The sequence below is a fragment of the Stegostoma tigrinum genome, chromosome 11 (assembly GCF_030684315.1).
Source record: "Stegostoma tigrinum isolate sSteTig4 chromosome 11, sSteTig4.hap1, whole genome shotgun sequence".
NCBI classification, from domain to species: Eukaryota; Metazoa; Chordata; class Chondrichthyes; order Orectolobiformes; family Stegostomatidae; genus Stegostoma; species Stegostoma tigrinum.
Genome location: NC_081364.1, coordinates 75,969,341 through 75,985,783, shown reverse-complemented (window position 1 = coordinate 75,985,783; position 16,443 = coordinate 75,969,341). Strand labels below are relative to the sequence as shown.

The window sequence follows — 16,443 nt, the reverse complement described above, 5'->3', positions numbered from 1 at the left end:
CCACACACAGAACAGGTGAATGATTTCTCTTCGGTGTGAACTTGCTGGTGTCTCAGCAGGTTGGTTGACAAATCGAATCCTTTCCCACGAATAGAGCAGGTGAACAGTCTGTCCCCATTGTGAATTCGCTGATGTGTCAACAGGCTGGATGACAAAGCAAATTCTTTCCTACATACAGAGCAAGTGAATGGCCTCTCTCCTGTGAGAATTCGCTGGTGTTTCAGCAGGTGAGATGTCTGTGCGAATCCTTTCCCACGAATAGAGCAGGTGAACGGTCTCTTCCCACTGTGAACTCGCTGGTGTTTCAGCAGGTTGTTTGACTGAGTGAATCCCAGCCCACAATCAAAGCAACCGAACAGTTTCTCCCCAGTGTGACTGCGTTGGTGCATTTCCAGCTGGGATAGGTAAATAAATCCCTTCCCACAATCCCCACATTTCCACAGTCTCTCCCCACTGTGACTGCACTGGTGTTTGAACATTTCAGATGAATCTTCACAGACTCTGACACACGGACAATACACATTTCTCCCTGGTGTGAACAGTGCTTCTTCCTTCAATGTTCAAAATCTTGAGATAATTAGGTTATGACAACAGATTGCAGTGTCAGATCTGGATGTGGTTTTGTTCGATTTCTCTGAATGCAATCAAAATTTCAAACAGAAAAGTAGAGAGAGAGAAACCAGAAGAAGAACACACACACAAAGATTGTGAAACTCAGAAATTAATCTGGTCAATTGTGGATCCAACACTGAGGGCCACAGCTGGATTATCAGTAAAACTGAATTGGTTCATTAAATGTCCTTCAGGGAAGGGAAACTGTCAGTGTTTGCCCAAAACTACAAAAAGAGATAGTTTGGACAGACATGCAGGACAGGCATTTTATACATCTGAAAATGAATCCAATTCCTGTTTTCTCCCCATACCCTCTGATCCTTCTGAAGGACTAAGACGCAGCAAAATACCTGAAATCTGAAATAAAAACAGAAAAAGATGGAGATACACAGCAGATCTGGCAGCATCTGAAATGGTGATAGATGCAGGAACCATTGCAATCTTGAAGAAGTGTTGAGATGATCATCCATTGCACCATAATATAGGTTACACACCGAGTGCCAGAAAACGGGCCTAGCTTCAATAGGTGCTTGATGGCCAGCACCGATACAGTCGGGACAGTGTGTTCAACAATGTTACCCCAGTGTCTGACCCCATTTTGTTCCGTGTTTCTCTCCTGTTCTCTTTTAGGAAACTGGCAGCAGCAAGTAGTGAAGAATGCAAATGATATTTCGGCCTTCATTGTGAGAGGATTCGAGTACAGGAAGAGGGATGTCTTTCTCTAAGGGCCTTGGTGAGACCACACCTGGAGTAGAGTGCACCTTTGTTCTCCTTTCCAAAGGAGGGATGCTTTGGCTACTGAATGATCATAAAGACGGTTCACCAGACCAATTCCTGGGATCACAGGACTGATGTATGAAAAGAGATTTGATCTTGATTAATCCTTCTTTCTTTTAATCTTTCAGCCACCGACAACATCATGAACTAATTTCACGTCCCATTTGCTGATCTGAGTCTTTTACTGCTAAAGCTATACTTTGGTTCCCATTCCCTTGTCATACGAGTTTAAATCCTCACCAGTGGAACAAGCAAAAGCATCAAGAATATCTGTCCCAGCTCTGCCCAGGACTACTGGTCAAGCTTGTGCATGTCCTACCTTACCCAGTAACCAACAAACAAACAGTCTCAAAAGGTTTAGATTCCTGAGGCATCAAGTTATAGCTCCAGCCAAGCAGCCATCTCATCTGTCCTCTTATTCCCACTTTTACTAGCACGTGCATTGTAGCAGCTCACACTCTTACTGGATTAGATCACGAAAGGTCCTGTGGGGGTCATTAAAAAAAAGAGTCCTGTTGAGAAGGAACATTAGGGAATTTACTTGGGCTTCTGTTAACAGGCAGTTCAAAACACAAGCATTTTAATAAGAGGAAGTTTTTAAAGGCCTGGTTCAGCCACAATCACAAGTTTGTTACTTAATAAAAAGTAGAAGCAAGAGTCTGATCCTACAGCATTCTGAACTGTTTAGGTAATTGTAACCAGAAACACAAACAACCAATTAACGTGAAACGGTTAGTTGAATTCCTCAAGGAAATGTTTGTCAGCAATAAAAGCGGCTCACTGCATCATTATGGAAGGCAAAGCAATAAATGGTGTAAACACAACCTCTAAAAGACCAACAACATAGGAAGGGGCAAAGAAAGATGATAAAGAGAGAAGTCAGGGCTGCAGAGAGATAAAACAATTGAAATGTAGATATGGATAATTTGAATAAATTCTTACATGTAAAGATTAACTGAAGAGTGACAAAGATAGATTACAAAATCCAAAGTGAAGATATGGTTAGTGCCTTAGTTTTTTATGAAATCTGAACAAGTTTTGCTTAATGGCTTGGTAAAGCTCTAAAGTGACTGAATTCCACCGAGGGTGAAATTTGAATAGATGCTCTTTATTAAATCAAGAAAGTAATAATGCAAAGCGCTTAGAGTAGAAAATGAAACTTCAGTTTAAAATTCATTTACATCATGCAAATAGTTGGGGTTGTAAACTGCAACAGCAAGTCAGAAACACTGTTTGTCTGATCTTTTAAGCTGAAGTGAGAGAGGGATTTTCCACAACTTGTCAACTGTATTACAAAATTGTAGTTACTTTATATCAGAGTTGAGTTTAAAAGACTTAATCACAATTCCAAACAATCCACACTACAGTTAGTAGAGAATTTTGAAATGTTCTTACTGATAAGCTACTATTTTGGTTTTTTGGCAAAAAAATGGTGCAGCTGGCAAATGTCTGAGGAGGAATATAACTGTCAAAAGCAATGTAAGGTCCCAAAGTAGTTTTCCAGCTAACCTCAGGGGATTATAGGAGGGTTTAGGACTGAACATCGTCCACGATTGTTCGCTTACTGGATTGGATATATTGATTTGGGGTGTGTGGCTAACAATGACAACAATATTGCACGTAAATAACATCTAGCGAAAGGAATAAAAATATGACGATCAGCCAGGGAAAGTTTGAGTGTCATTGCCCACTCTTCCAATCTGAGCTGTATTTAAGAGGGGAATTAGGCCTCATGTGAAAGCCAGGTTTGGAGTGGACTCTGGCCTCTCCCACACATGCGGTAACTGAGCTCTGAACAAAGGTCGCTTGTACAACTGAACACAACACAAAACTCCTCCCTACCACAATGTGGCAATGGGTGTAAGCTTGACAATACTACATTTGAGATCTCGTATTTTAGTGTATCTCTTATCTTCCTATCTTCAGCTTTCAGGTCCTCCTATGTCACTGGTACAATCGGATGTTCACGCTCCCACTCCAGAATGTCCTGAAGCTGCTCCATGTCATCGCTGATCCTGGCACCAGGGAGGCAACATACCATCCCGGATTCATGTCTCTCTGTGCCCCTGACTATCGAATCCCCTGTCTCTACAGTCATATTCATCATTTTCCTCCCCTTCTATGCAGCGGTGTTACTCTGTGCCATGAACTTGACTGATGCTGCTTCCCGAGTGGCCACCCCACCACCACCAGCAGCCCTCCCCCCACCAAACAGTGCCCAAAACAGTATATCTATTTGAGGGGGATGACTCTAGCACTTCCTTTCTGAGCCTTTTACTTGTCTGATGGTCACCCATTCCTTTGCTGTCTGTGTAATCTTCACCTGCTACGTGACCAATCTGTTGGGAATGCTACCACAACCTTCTCAGTATCATGAATGCTCCATACTGACTGCACCCACAGCTCCAGCTCTGAAAAGCAGTTCACCAGGAGCTGCAGATGGACACACTTCCTGCACAAATAGCCAATAGGAACACTGGTAATATCCCGGAGTTTAATGCGGAAAAGTGTGAGGTGGTTCACTTTGGAAGGAGTAACAGGAATACAGAGTACTGGGCTAATGGTAAGATTCTTGGTAGTGTGGATGAGCAAAGAGATCTCGGGGTCCGTGTACATAGATCCCTGAAAGCTTCCACCCAGGTTGACAGGGTTGTTAAGAAGGCATACGGTGTGTGAGGTTTTATTGGTAGAGGAATTGAGTTTCAGAGCCATGACATCATGCTGCAGCTGTACACAACTCTGGTGCGGCCACACTTGGACTTCTGGTTGCCACGTTATAGGAAGGATGTGGAAGCACTGGAAAGGATGACCACGAGATTTACCTGGATATTCCCTGGTATTGAGGGAACGTCTTATTAGGAAAAGTTGAGGGACTTGAGGCTGTTTTCATTAGAAGAAGGTTAAGAGGTGACCTAATAGAGACATACAAGATGTTATGAGGATTAGACAGGGTGGACACTGAGATCCTTTTTCCTCTGAGGGAAATGGCTAGCACGAGGGGACATAGCTTTAAATTGAGGGGTGATAGATATAGGACAGATGTCAGAGGTAGGTTCTTTACTCAGAGAGTAATAAGGGCATGCAATGCCCTGCCTGCAACAGCAGTAGACTCGCCAAGTTTAAGGGCATTTAAGTGGTCATTGGATAAACATATGGATGATAATGGATTAGTGTGGGTTAGATGGGCGTCAGTTTGGTTTCACAGATCGACGCAACATCAAGGGTCTATGTTCTATTTTGCAAGAGGAGCACACGACAAATCTGAGGTCTTCTGTTGTGACTTTCCTCCAGATTAAGCCAGTTTCTGCCTTAAAGAGAATTTAATTAAGATAGGCCCTTCCCCTTCATTTCAAACATTACTATTATAAATCAAAAGTCCCTAACTTTATTTAAGCTAATATATACTTTAAAAACTGTAAGAAAATTCTTTATGGTATCAAATATCAATTGACTGTGTCCGTTTGGACTGAGAGACTTTCTGAACTGCCCAAACTGAGACTGAGCATCACACTCAATCTTTCAGTTTCACTTTCTTTCTGTTTCACCCAACTCCAAAGCACTCTCATTTAGCCAAGCAGCACTCACAGTGCAGCCTTTTCATTTTCATTGTCTGGTCACACCCAGTCTGATCTCAGCCTCCCATACTGTTTCAACGCAGCTCAATGGGAGCTCAGGGAGCAGCATCTTCACTTTAAATGCAGTAATCTATAACCCTCAGGGCTCAACACAGGCTTCAGCAGTTTCAGGATCAATGGAGTTGTCAGGAAATGGAAGATTCCACCTGAAGGGGAGCTGGAATTTGTGCCCATAAGGAATTTCAAAAGGAAGTTTGCAGATATTCAAGAATGAAGAATTTATAGATTAAAATCATGAAGTGGGCGATTGGGACTAAACATGACAGTTCTTTCAAAGAGGCAAGGTGTTGTTTGGATAAATCTGCCCCTCTCAGGCCAATATCTCCTTTCTCAGCTGCAGGGTATAGAACTCAACACTTATCCCAGGGGTGATGAAACCAAAAATTTTAATTTTCTGCTTTCAAGTTACAAACTTGCCAGGAGTATTCTCCCACAGATAGAATGATTAAACCTCTTTCCTTTCACAGTTAAGTGTCAATGATACTCACATCCTGATCACTCCGCTTAATGGAGAACTTGCTTTGTGATCCTGGTCTGCAAATTATTTTTAATTAATATCCTGTAAAACAAATCCATAAAAGACAAATAACTAACTGTCAGCCCTGGATAGAAATCCAGAAAACACAGCAAGATTGTCTGTAAAAGGCAAACATTTCTCTTGGTTTCTGTTAGTTATGTATAAATCCTCCTCTTCAAATCACCCTGCTCCCCGACACAGAAAGATGCAGAGGTAAAACACACCCATTATTAGAGACTGAGGAAGCCAGACATTAATAAATATGACCAGGGAGCACAAGGGGACTCAGAGCACTTTCAGTGATTTGATCCCAATCATATGAACATTGGACAAACGGATATGCTTTAATAGATCAAGATATTTAAAGCAGGACTTCCTACAGTGACAGTGCAACAGGGAACATGGCGTTCTAAGGAAGGGTGAGCGGATCCGAAACGTTATTTTTTTTCTTTCACAAATGCTACCAAACCTACTGAGCTTTTCCAGCAACTTTGTTTTTGAACATGAAGCTCTGAACGCGTTTTCAGCATTTCTCGTGTAACTGCAGCAATTATACTGCCTGAAACCAGTACTCCACCAGCGTCAAAAGTCCTTCCCAGGAAATACACGCCGTGTCTCAGTCTGGGAAAGAAGTCCAGAAAAACAATAACTAACATTTTGCTTGTATTAGTCCTCCCCTCCCAAGCAAGAAAAGGTTACGCTTGCGAGATAATGGGAACTGCAGATGCTGGAGATCACTGACCTCTACATCGCCGAGGCCAGACGCCAACTCTCCGACACCACCTCCTACCGCCTCCTCAATCATGACCCCACACCCGAGCACCAAACCATCATCTCCAACACCATTCACGACCTCATCACCTCAGGGGACCTCCCACCCACAGCCTCCAACCTCATTGTTCCCCAACCCCGCACGGCCCGTTTCTATCTCCTTCCCAAAATCCACAAACCTGCCTGCCCTGGTCGACCCATCGTCTCAGCCTGCTCCTGCCCCACCGAACTCATCTCCACCTATCTGGACTACATTTTCTCCCCTTTGGTCCAGGAAGTCCCCACCTACGTCCGTGACACCACCCACGCCCTCCACCTCCTCCAGGACTTCCAATTCCCTGGCCCCCAACACCTCATATTCACCATGGACGTCCAGTCCCTGTACACCTGCATTCCGCATGGAGATGGCTTCAAGGCCCTCCGCTTCTTCCTGTCCCGCAGGCCCGACCAGACCCCCTCCACCGACACTCTCATCCGCCTAGCTGAACTCGTCCTCACACTCAACAACTTCTCTTTTGACTCCTCCCACTTCCTACAGACTAAGGGGGTGGCCATGGGCACCCGCATGGGCCCCAGCTATGCCTGCCTCTTTGTAGGTTACGTGGAACAGTCCCTCTTCCGCACCTACACAGGCCCCAAACCCCACCTCTTCCTCCGGTACATTGATGACTGTATCGGCGCCGCCTCCTGCTCCCCAGAGGAGCTCGAACAGTTCATCCACTTCACCAACACCTTCCACCCCAACCTTGAGTTCACCTGGGCCATCTCCAGCACATCCCTCACCTTCCTGGACCTCTCAGTCTCCATCTCAGGCAACCAGCTTGCAACTGATGTCCATTTCAAGCCCACCGACTCCCACAGCTACCTAGAATACACCTCCTCCCACCCACCCTCCTGCAAAAATTCCATCCCCTATTCCCAATTCCTCCGCCTCCACCGCATCTGCTCCCACGATAAGACATTCCACTCCCGCACATCCCAGATGTCCAAGTTCTTTAAGGACCGCAACTTTCCCCCCACGGTGATCGAGAACGCCCTTGACCGCGTCTCCCGCATCTCCCGCGACACATCCCTCACACCCCGCCCCCGCCACAACCACCCCAAGAGGATCCCCCTTGTTCTCACACACCACCCTATCAACCTCCGGATACAACGCATTATCCTCCGACACTTCCGCCATTTACAATCCGACCCCACCACCCAAGACATTTTTCCATCCCCTCCCCTGCCTGCTTTCCGGAGAGACCACTCTCTCCGTGACTCCCTTGTTCGCTCCACACTGCCCTCCAACCCCACCACACCCGGCACCTTCCCCTGCAACCGCAGGAAATGCTACACTTGTCCCCACACCTCCTCCCTCACCCCCATCCCAGGCCCCAAGATGACATTCCACATTAAGCAGAGGTTCACCTGCACATCTGCCAATGTGGTATACTGCATCCACTGTACCCGGTGCGGCTTCCTCTACATTGGGGAAACCAAGCGGAGGCTTGGGGACCGCTTTGCAGAACACCTCCGCTCAGTTCGCAACAAACAACTGCACCTCCCAGTCGCAAACCATTTCCACTCTCCCTCCCATTCTCTTGATGACATGTCCATCATGGGCCTCCTGCACTGCCACAATGATGCCACCCGAAGGTTGCAGGAACAGCAACTCATATTCCGCCTGGGAACCCTGCAGCCATATGGTATCAATGTGGACTTCACCAGTTTCAAAATCTCCCCTTCCCCCACTGCATCCCTAAACCAGCCCAGTTCATCCCCTCCCCCCACTGCACCACACAACCAGCCCAGCTCTTCCCCCCCACCCACTGCATCCCAAAACCAGTCCAACCTGTCTCTGCCTCCCTAACCGGTTCTTCCTCTCACCCATCCCTTCCTCCCACCCCAAGCCGCACCCCCAGCTACCTACTAACCTCATCCCACCTCCTTGACCTGTCCGTCTTCCCTGGACTGACCTATCCCCTCCCTACCTCCCCACCTACACTCTCTCCACCTATCTTCTTTACTCTCCATCTTCGGTCCGCCTCCCCCTCTCTCCCTGTTTATTCCAGTTCCCTCCCCCCATCCCCCTCTCTGATGAAGGGTCTGGGCCCGAAACGTCAGCTTTTGTGCTCCTCAGATGCTGCTTGGCCTGCTGTGTTCATCCAGCCTCACATTTCATTATCAAGGTTACGCTTGCGTTCCACTGCAAGTTGCCACCTATAAATATGGCGATCCGGCATGAGTCCCGAAGATCACTGCCCCTAATAAAGATGGTGGCAATTACCTCTGCCTATCGCAGCCTCAGGTCCGCAGCAGTTTTTCCGTTTGCTGCAAAACACGGGGCCGGCATGTTAAAACTTATGTTTTCTGACATGCATCAACGGCTATTAAAACCTCTCAGTCAATACCGAAAGTATTTCCCTCCCGTTTTTTTGCAGCTTTCCTTTTTATCCCGTGTACTGTACCTTCAGTCGCAGAGATATTGTGCCCCGGACAAAGACGATCACGTGATTTTCACACAGACAAACATCTCACTCGCTCTGATTGGTTGGAGGGTAGGCCGCTTCCATTGGGCCCTCCAAGCCCCGCCCCGTGCTCCTATTGAACCAAAGCTGACATCGCTCACAGAGAGAGAGATCATGGGAACTGCAGATGCTGGAGAATTCCAAGATAATAAAATGTGAGGCTGGATGAACACAGCAGGCCAAGCAGCATCTCAGGAGCACAAAAGCTGACGTTTTGGGCCTAGACCCTTCATCAGAGGCACAAAAGCTGACGTTTTGGGCCTAGACCCTCTGATGAAGGGTCTAGGCCCAAAACGTCAGCTTTTGTGCTCCTGAGATGCTGCTTGGCCTGCTGTGTTCATCCAGCCTCACATTTTATTATCTTGCTCACAGAGTGACAGCAATAGCTGCAGGTGCTGGAGTCACAGATGAGACAGTGTGGAGCTGGGGGAACACAGCGAGCCGGGCAGCATCAGAGGGGTAGGAAAGTTGATGGTTCAGGACCCTTCTTCAGAAACGGGGGAGGGGACGGGAACTGAAACAGAAACAGAGTGGGGGCTGAGGAAGGTAGATGGGAAGGTGATAGGTGAGTGCAGGTTTTCCTGCTGTTCATCTGCTCTGTGAGTGATGGTGAGGGTTCATCCCGAGATGGGAAATAAAATGGGCCACTCCTGATTCTCCTAATGTAAGGCAAAACAACAGCTTGTATTTTATGGAAACTTTTAGTCTGTCATTCTCGTCGATGTTTTGGCCGTTTCGGAGACATGGATAGAGCAGGGTCAGGAATGGATGTTGCAGGTTCCAGGGTTTAGATCTTTCAATAAAGTTAGGGAAGGTGGTAAAAGAGGGGGAGGTGTGGCTTTGTTAGCCAAGGACAGTACAACGGTGGCTGAAAGAACTTTTGAAGAGGACTTGTCTACTGAGGTGGTATGGGCTGAGGTCAGAAACAGGAGAGGAGAGGCCGCACTGCTGGGAGTTTTTTATAGGCCCCCGCAAAGTTCCAGGGATGTGGAGGAGCGGATTGGCAAAATGATTCTGGGCAGGAGTGAAAAGAACAGGGTGGTCATTATGGCAGACATTAACTTCCCTAACATTGAATGGAAATGCTATAACTCTAGTACGTCGGATGCATCGGTTTTTGTCCAATATGTGCAGGAGAGTTTCCTGACTCAGTATGTAGAAGGGCCGACAAGAGGGGAGGTCACACTAGATCTGGAACTTGGTAATGAACCAGGCCAGGTGTTTGATTTAGTGGTAGGTGAGCACTTTGGAGAGAGTGACCATAATTCGGTTATGTTTACTTTAGTAATGGAAAGGGTTAGGAACATGCCACAGGGCAAGAGTCATAGATGGGGGAAGGGCAATTATAATGCGATTAGGCAAGACTTAGGAGGCAGAGAATGGGTTAGCGAAATGCAAGGGATGGGGACAATCGAAATGCGGAGCCGGTTTAAGGAACAGATATTGCGTGTCCTTGATAGGTATGTCCCTGTCAGGCAGGGAGGAAGCGATTGAGGTAAGGGAACTGTGGTTTACGAAAGAAATTGTATCTCTTGTTAAGCGGAAGAGGGAGGCATATGTGATGATGAGACAAGATGGTTCAGATGAGGCGATGGAGAGTTACAGATTAGCTACGAAGGATTTAAAGAGAGAGTTAAGAAGAGCAAAGAAGGGACATGAGCAGACATTGGCAGGTAGAATAAAGGAGAACCCTAAAGCGTTCTTTAGGCATGTGAGGAATAAGACGATGTCTTGGGTAGAAATAGGGCCAGTCAAAGACAGAAGTGGGAAGTTGTGTGTGGACCCTACGGAGATTGGAGAAGTGCTAAATGATTATTTCTCATCTGTTTTCACTGAGGAACAGGAGAATATTGTAGAGGAGATGACTGAGTTACGGGCTACTAGAATTGAAAGGATTAAGGTTAGTAAGGAGGAGGTGTGATCAATTCTAGAAGGTGTGAAGTAGATTAAATGCCCTGGGCCATATGGGATTTTTCCGAGGATTGTCTGGGAAGCCAGGGAGGAGGTGGCGGAGCCTTTGGCCTTGATCTTTGACTCCTCATTATCTACAGGTTCAGTACCAGAGGTCTGGAGGATTGCAAATGTTGTGCGCTTGTTCAAGAAGAGCAGTGGGGCTGACCCAGGTAATTGTAGACCTGTGAGCCTTACATCAGTTGTAGGAAAAATTTTGGGAAGGATTATAAGAGATAGGATTTATAGTCATCTAGCAAGCAACATTTTGATTGGAGATAGGCAGCACGGATTCGTCAAGGGCAGGTTGTGTCTCTCAAACCTCAGTGAGTTTTTTGAGAAGGTGACCAAGCATGTGGATGAGGGAAGGGCAGTTGACGTGGTGTACATGGACTTCAGTAAAACCTTTGATAATGTTCCACATGGTAGGCTATTGAAGACAATACAGAGACACGGGATTGAGGGAGAATTGCAGTTTGGATTAGAAACTGGCTTTCTGTAAGAAGCCAATGAGTGGTGGTTGATGGAAAATATTCAGCCTGGAGCCCAGTTACTAGTGGTGTGCCTCAAGGATTTGTTTTGGGACCACTGCTGTTTGTCATTTTTATAAATCACTTGGATGCAGGCATAGGTGGATGGGTCAGTAAATTTGCAGATGACACTAAAGTCGGTGGAGTGGTGGACAGTGTCGAAGAATGTTGCAGGTTGCAGAGAGACTTGGATAAACTGCAGAATTGGGCTGGAAGTTGGCAGATGGAGTTTAATATGGATTAAATGTGAGGTGATTCACTTTTGGAGGAATAATAGGAAGGCAGAATACCAGGTCAATGGAAAGATTCTTGGTAGTGTGGATGTGCAGAGGGATCTTGGTGCCCATGTGCATAGATCCCTGAAAGTTGCCGCCCAGGTTGATAGTGCTGTTAAGAAGGCTTACGGTGTGTTGGGTTTTATTGGGAGAGGGACTGAGTTCCGGAGCCATGATGTCATGCTGCAACTGTAGAAAATGCTAGTGTGGCCTCATTTCGAATATTGTGTGCAATTCTGGTCGCCCCATTACAGGAAGGATGTGGAAGCGTTGGAAAAGGTGCAGAGGAGATTTACCAGGATGTTGCCTGGTCTGGAGCGTAGGCCCTATGAAGAAAGGCTGAGGGACTTGGGTCTGTTCTCAATGGAGAGAAGGAGGCTAAGAGGGGATTTAATAGAGACATACAAGATGTTCAGAGGATTAAATAGGGTGGACAGTGAGAGCCTTTTTCCGAGGATGATGACTTCAGCTTGTACAAGGGGACATAGCTACAAATTGAGGGGTGATAGATTTAAGACAGATGTCAGAGGCAGGTTCTTTACTCTGAGAGTGATTAGGGCATGGAACGCCCTGCCTGCCAATGTAGTTAACTCAGCCACATTAGGGGCATTTAAACAGTCCTTGGATAAGCATATGGATAATGATGGGATAGTGTGGGGCGAGGGGCTTAGATAGGTTCACAGGTCAGTGCAACGTCAAAGGTCTGCTCTGTGCTGTATTGTTCTACGTTCTATGTTCTAGGTGCTTCACAGATGAGCAAAACATCGATTAAAGATATCGATTTTTATGATGTATCATAAAGAATGAGAGAGAGGTTTAGGGAGGAAATTCCATAGTTTGGGTTGTCAGCAGCTCCAACCCTGGAGTGTTATAAGTGGGGTGGGTCAGAAAAGCGTCTGGGAAGGGGAATTGCAGGAGTGGAAAAAACACATATGGCCTTAAGGATGGCAAAGGTTTCAGAGACTGTCATTAGAGAGTACGGTTGTCTCATGGAGCTTAAGGCATGGCACTGCACTGGATCCATTGCAAGTCATGACTGCAGAGGTACAGAACATTTCTGATGCCTTAATCAGGCTGATTAATATTTGTATCGATGGGCTTGCAAAATGTCAGTAATCGCCTCTACCTCAGAGTCGAGGTATTGATGGGATGCTGCTACAGGAGAGGAGACAGGGAACAAGGAATGTCACACAAAGCTCTCTCCTCTTCTCACTATTTTCACTGCAAAACCAAGGGAGCACCTAATATACCACCTCTATCTCCCGTCACAACACTTTGCCCCACAATAGCTGTGTCTGCCCCTGCACAAGTAGAAGTGGGAGTCTTTTCCAGGATCATGTGGTGCTCTGAAACTCTGAGTGAAGACCAAAAGCATCTGAGCGGTGAGAGCAAAGATTTGAGAAGACTGTCTGCACCTTTGCTGAAACTTACAGGAGCACCAGGTCAAAGCAATAGGCAGCATGTGGAATACAAACCGGAATTGATTAAGTGTGCGACTGTACAAATTTGGACAGGCGGGGGGTGTGGGACACTTGACAAAATTTTCAGTTTCCTTTTTGAATAGTCACCTGAAATGCCTGTTTGGAACCACTTCTAACCCTTATCCATGCTCAGATCTGGAGGGCCAGGTCACTCTAGCTCCGGTTTCATCCTACAATTTTATGAAGTCAGCAACAAGATGAGTTTCAACATAGCTTTTAATAATCTTCAAAATCAAACATTGATTGCCATTAGAATGTTTTGATTGTGATTTATGTTGTCTTGTGCCCCTAAGTACAGTGAAGTGTTTTTGAGAGCGGTGCAGGCAGATCATAGCAAACAATGATTTACAGATCAAAGTGTGCTTAGACAGAGCAAGGCATGCAAGGTTATGTCTGCACAGGAGGTGTGCAAAGCAAGATCAACACTATTTGGAGTTACAGAGTCCATTCATCAGTCTAATAATGGCAGAGAAGAAGCTGTTCTTGAACCCCTTGATAGAACATAGAACATAGAACATTACAGCACAGTACAGGCCCTTCAGCCCTTGATGTTGTGCCGACTTGTCATACTGATCTCAAGCCCATCTAACCTACACTATTCCATGTACGTCCATATGCTTGTCCAATGATGACTTAAATGTACCTAAAGTTGGCGAATCTACTACCGTTGAAGGCAAAGCATTCCATTCCCTGACTACTCTCTGAGTAAAGAAACTACCTCTGACAGCTGTCCTATATCTTTCACCCCTCAATTTAAAGCTATGCCCCCTCGTGCTCGCCGTCACCATCCTTGGAAATAGGCTCTCCCTATCCACCCGATCTAACCCTCTGATTATTTTGTGTTTCAATTAAGTCACCTCTCAACCTTCTTCTCTCTAATGAAAAAAGCCTCAAGTCCCTCAGCCTTTCCTCATAAGACCTTCCCTCCATACCAGGCAACATCCTAGTAAATCTCCTCTGCACCCTTTCCAAAGCTTCCACACCCTTCTTATAATGCTGTGACCAGAACTGTACGCAATAGTCCAAGTGCGGCCACACCAGAGTTTTGTACAGCTTCACCATAACCTCTTGGTTCCGGAACTCGATCCTTCTATTAATAAAAGCTGAAACACTGTGTGCCTTCTTAACAACCCTGTCAACCTGGGTGGCAACTTTCAAGGATCTGTGTACATGGACACCACTGCTGAAAATCTTACCATTAGCCCTGTACTTTGCCTTCCGGTTACTCCTACCAAAGCGCATCACCTCACACTTGTCTGCATTGAACTCCATTTGCCACCTCTCAGCCCAGCTCTGTAGTTTATCTATGTCTCTCTGCAACCTACGGCATCCTTCGTCACTATCCACAACTCCACCGACCTTCGTGTCGTCTGCAAATTTACTAACCCGTCCTTCTACGCCCTCATCCAGGTCATTTATAAAAATGACAAATAACAGTGGACCCAACACCGACCTTTGTGGTACACCATGGGTGTGTTCGATCTTCTGCCGAATGGAAGAAGTTGGATGAGAGCATTACCGCAATGGGACGGGCCATTGATGATGTTGGCAGCCTTTCTGCGGCAACGAGACGTGTAAATGAAATCCATGGATATGAGGCTGTTGCCGTTGTGGCCTCCTCTACATTGGGGAAACCAAGCAGAGGCTTGGAGACTGCTTTTCGGAACACCTACGCTTGGTTCGCACAAAACAACTGCACCTTCCAGTTGCGAACCATTTTAACTACCCCTTCCATTCCTCAGATGACATATCCATCCTGGGCCTCCTGCAGTGCCACAACCATGCTACCCGAAGATTGCAGGAACAACATCTCATATTCTGCCTGGGAACCCTGCAGCCCAATGGTATCAATGTGGATTTCACAAGCTTCAAAATCTCCCCTCCCCCCCACTGCATCCCAAAAGCAGCCCAGCTCGTCCCAGCCTCCCTAACCTGTCCTTCCTCCCACTTATCCCCTCCTCCCACCTCAAACCCCACCCCCATCTCCGAACTACTAACCTCATCCTGTCCCCTTGACCTGCCCATCCTCCCTGGACTGACCTATCTCCTCCCTATCTCCCCACCTATACTCACCTTTACAGGCTCCATCCCCGCCTCTTTGACCTGTCTCCTATCCACCTATCATCTCCTCTATCCATCTTCAATCCGCCTCCCCCTCTCTCCCTATTTATTTCAGAACCCCCTTTCCCTCCCCCATTTCTGAAGAAGGGTCTAGGCCCGAAATGTCAGCTTTCCTGCTCCTATGATGCTGCTTGGCCTGCTGTGTTCATCCAGCTCTACACCTTGTTATTCTATGGATAAGAGGTTGGTTTCTGTGATGATCTGTGCTGTGCACACAACTTTCTGCAGTTTCTTATGCCCTTGGGCTGAGCAGTTGTTGCACCAGGCCATTATGCACCCGGATAGGATGCTTTGTATGGTGCATCTGTAAAGGTTGGTGAGGTCCTTATGGATATACAGTACAGTAGATAAACAAAACACAAAAAATAAAAGTTCAAAAAGATGCCAAGTTAGACGTGCTGGGATTTTAAGTCAGATTTGGAACTGTTTTGTGCAGGTAACAGTTAAGGAAAGCTCTTGCAGTTCTTTTGTCAGTGAATAGAGAAGTGCTGGTGAAATAAAGGATTATAGATGTAGCAGCCCTGAGTTAAGAGGAAAACAGAACAAGCATGAATATGCAGAAGATCACGAGGTTGACTAAGGTCAATGTTGCTTATATGAACTGTGACTGGGCACAGTGGGGAGTTAATCAGATAACAACAAGGATAAAGTACGACCGTAAGACATAGGAGTGGAAGTAAGGCCATTCGGCCCATCAAGTCCACTCCGCCATTTAAATCATGGCTGATGGACATTTCAACGCCACTTCCCTGCACTCTCCCCGTAGCCCTTGATTCCTTTTGAGATCAAGAATTAGTCGATCTCTGCCTTGAAGGCATCCAACGTCCCGGCCTCCACTGCACTCTGCAGCAATGAATTCCACAAGCCCACCACACTCTGGCTGAAGAAATGTCATATCATTTCAGTATTAAATTTACCCCCTCTAATATTAAGGCTGTGCCCATAGGTCCTAGTCTCCCCACCTAATGGAAACAACCTCCTAGCGTCCACCCCTTCTAAACCATACATTATCTTGTAAGTTTCTATTAGATCTCCCCGCAACCGACTAAACTCAAATGAGTACAATCCCAGGATCCTTAGCCGTTCATCATACGTTAAACCTACCATTCCAGAGATCATCTGTGTGAATCTCCGCTGGACACGCTCCAGGGCTAGTATGTCCTTCCTGAGGTGTGAGGGCCAAAATTGGACACAGTATTCTAAATGGGGACTAACTAGCGCCTTATAAAGCCTCAGAAGCACATCACTGCTTTCTCTTCCAACC

General features: G+C 46.4%; 1 long non-coding RNA gene across 2 annotated transcripts; it reads right to left on the bottom strand.

Annotated features, from left to right (window-relative positions):
• Positions 1–531: 531 nt before the first annotated feature.
• LOC132210140 (uncharacterized) lies at positions 532–8,824 on the bottom strand. 2 transcript variants are annotated; one of them, XR_009446360.1, is made up of 4 exons: positions 8,763–8,805; positions 6,015–6,162; positions 5,513–5,583; positions 532–1,874 (listed from the first exon to the last, which is right to left on the bottom strand). It is a non-coding gene; the product is annotated as an uncharacterized LOC132210140 (long non-coding RNA). The 2 variants fall into 2 exon arrangements; XR_009446359.1 differs by lacking the exon at positions 6,015–6,162 and having other exon boundaries at positions 8,763–8,824.
• Positions 8,825–16,443: the final 7,619 nt, after the last annotated feature.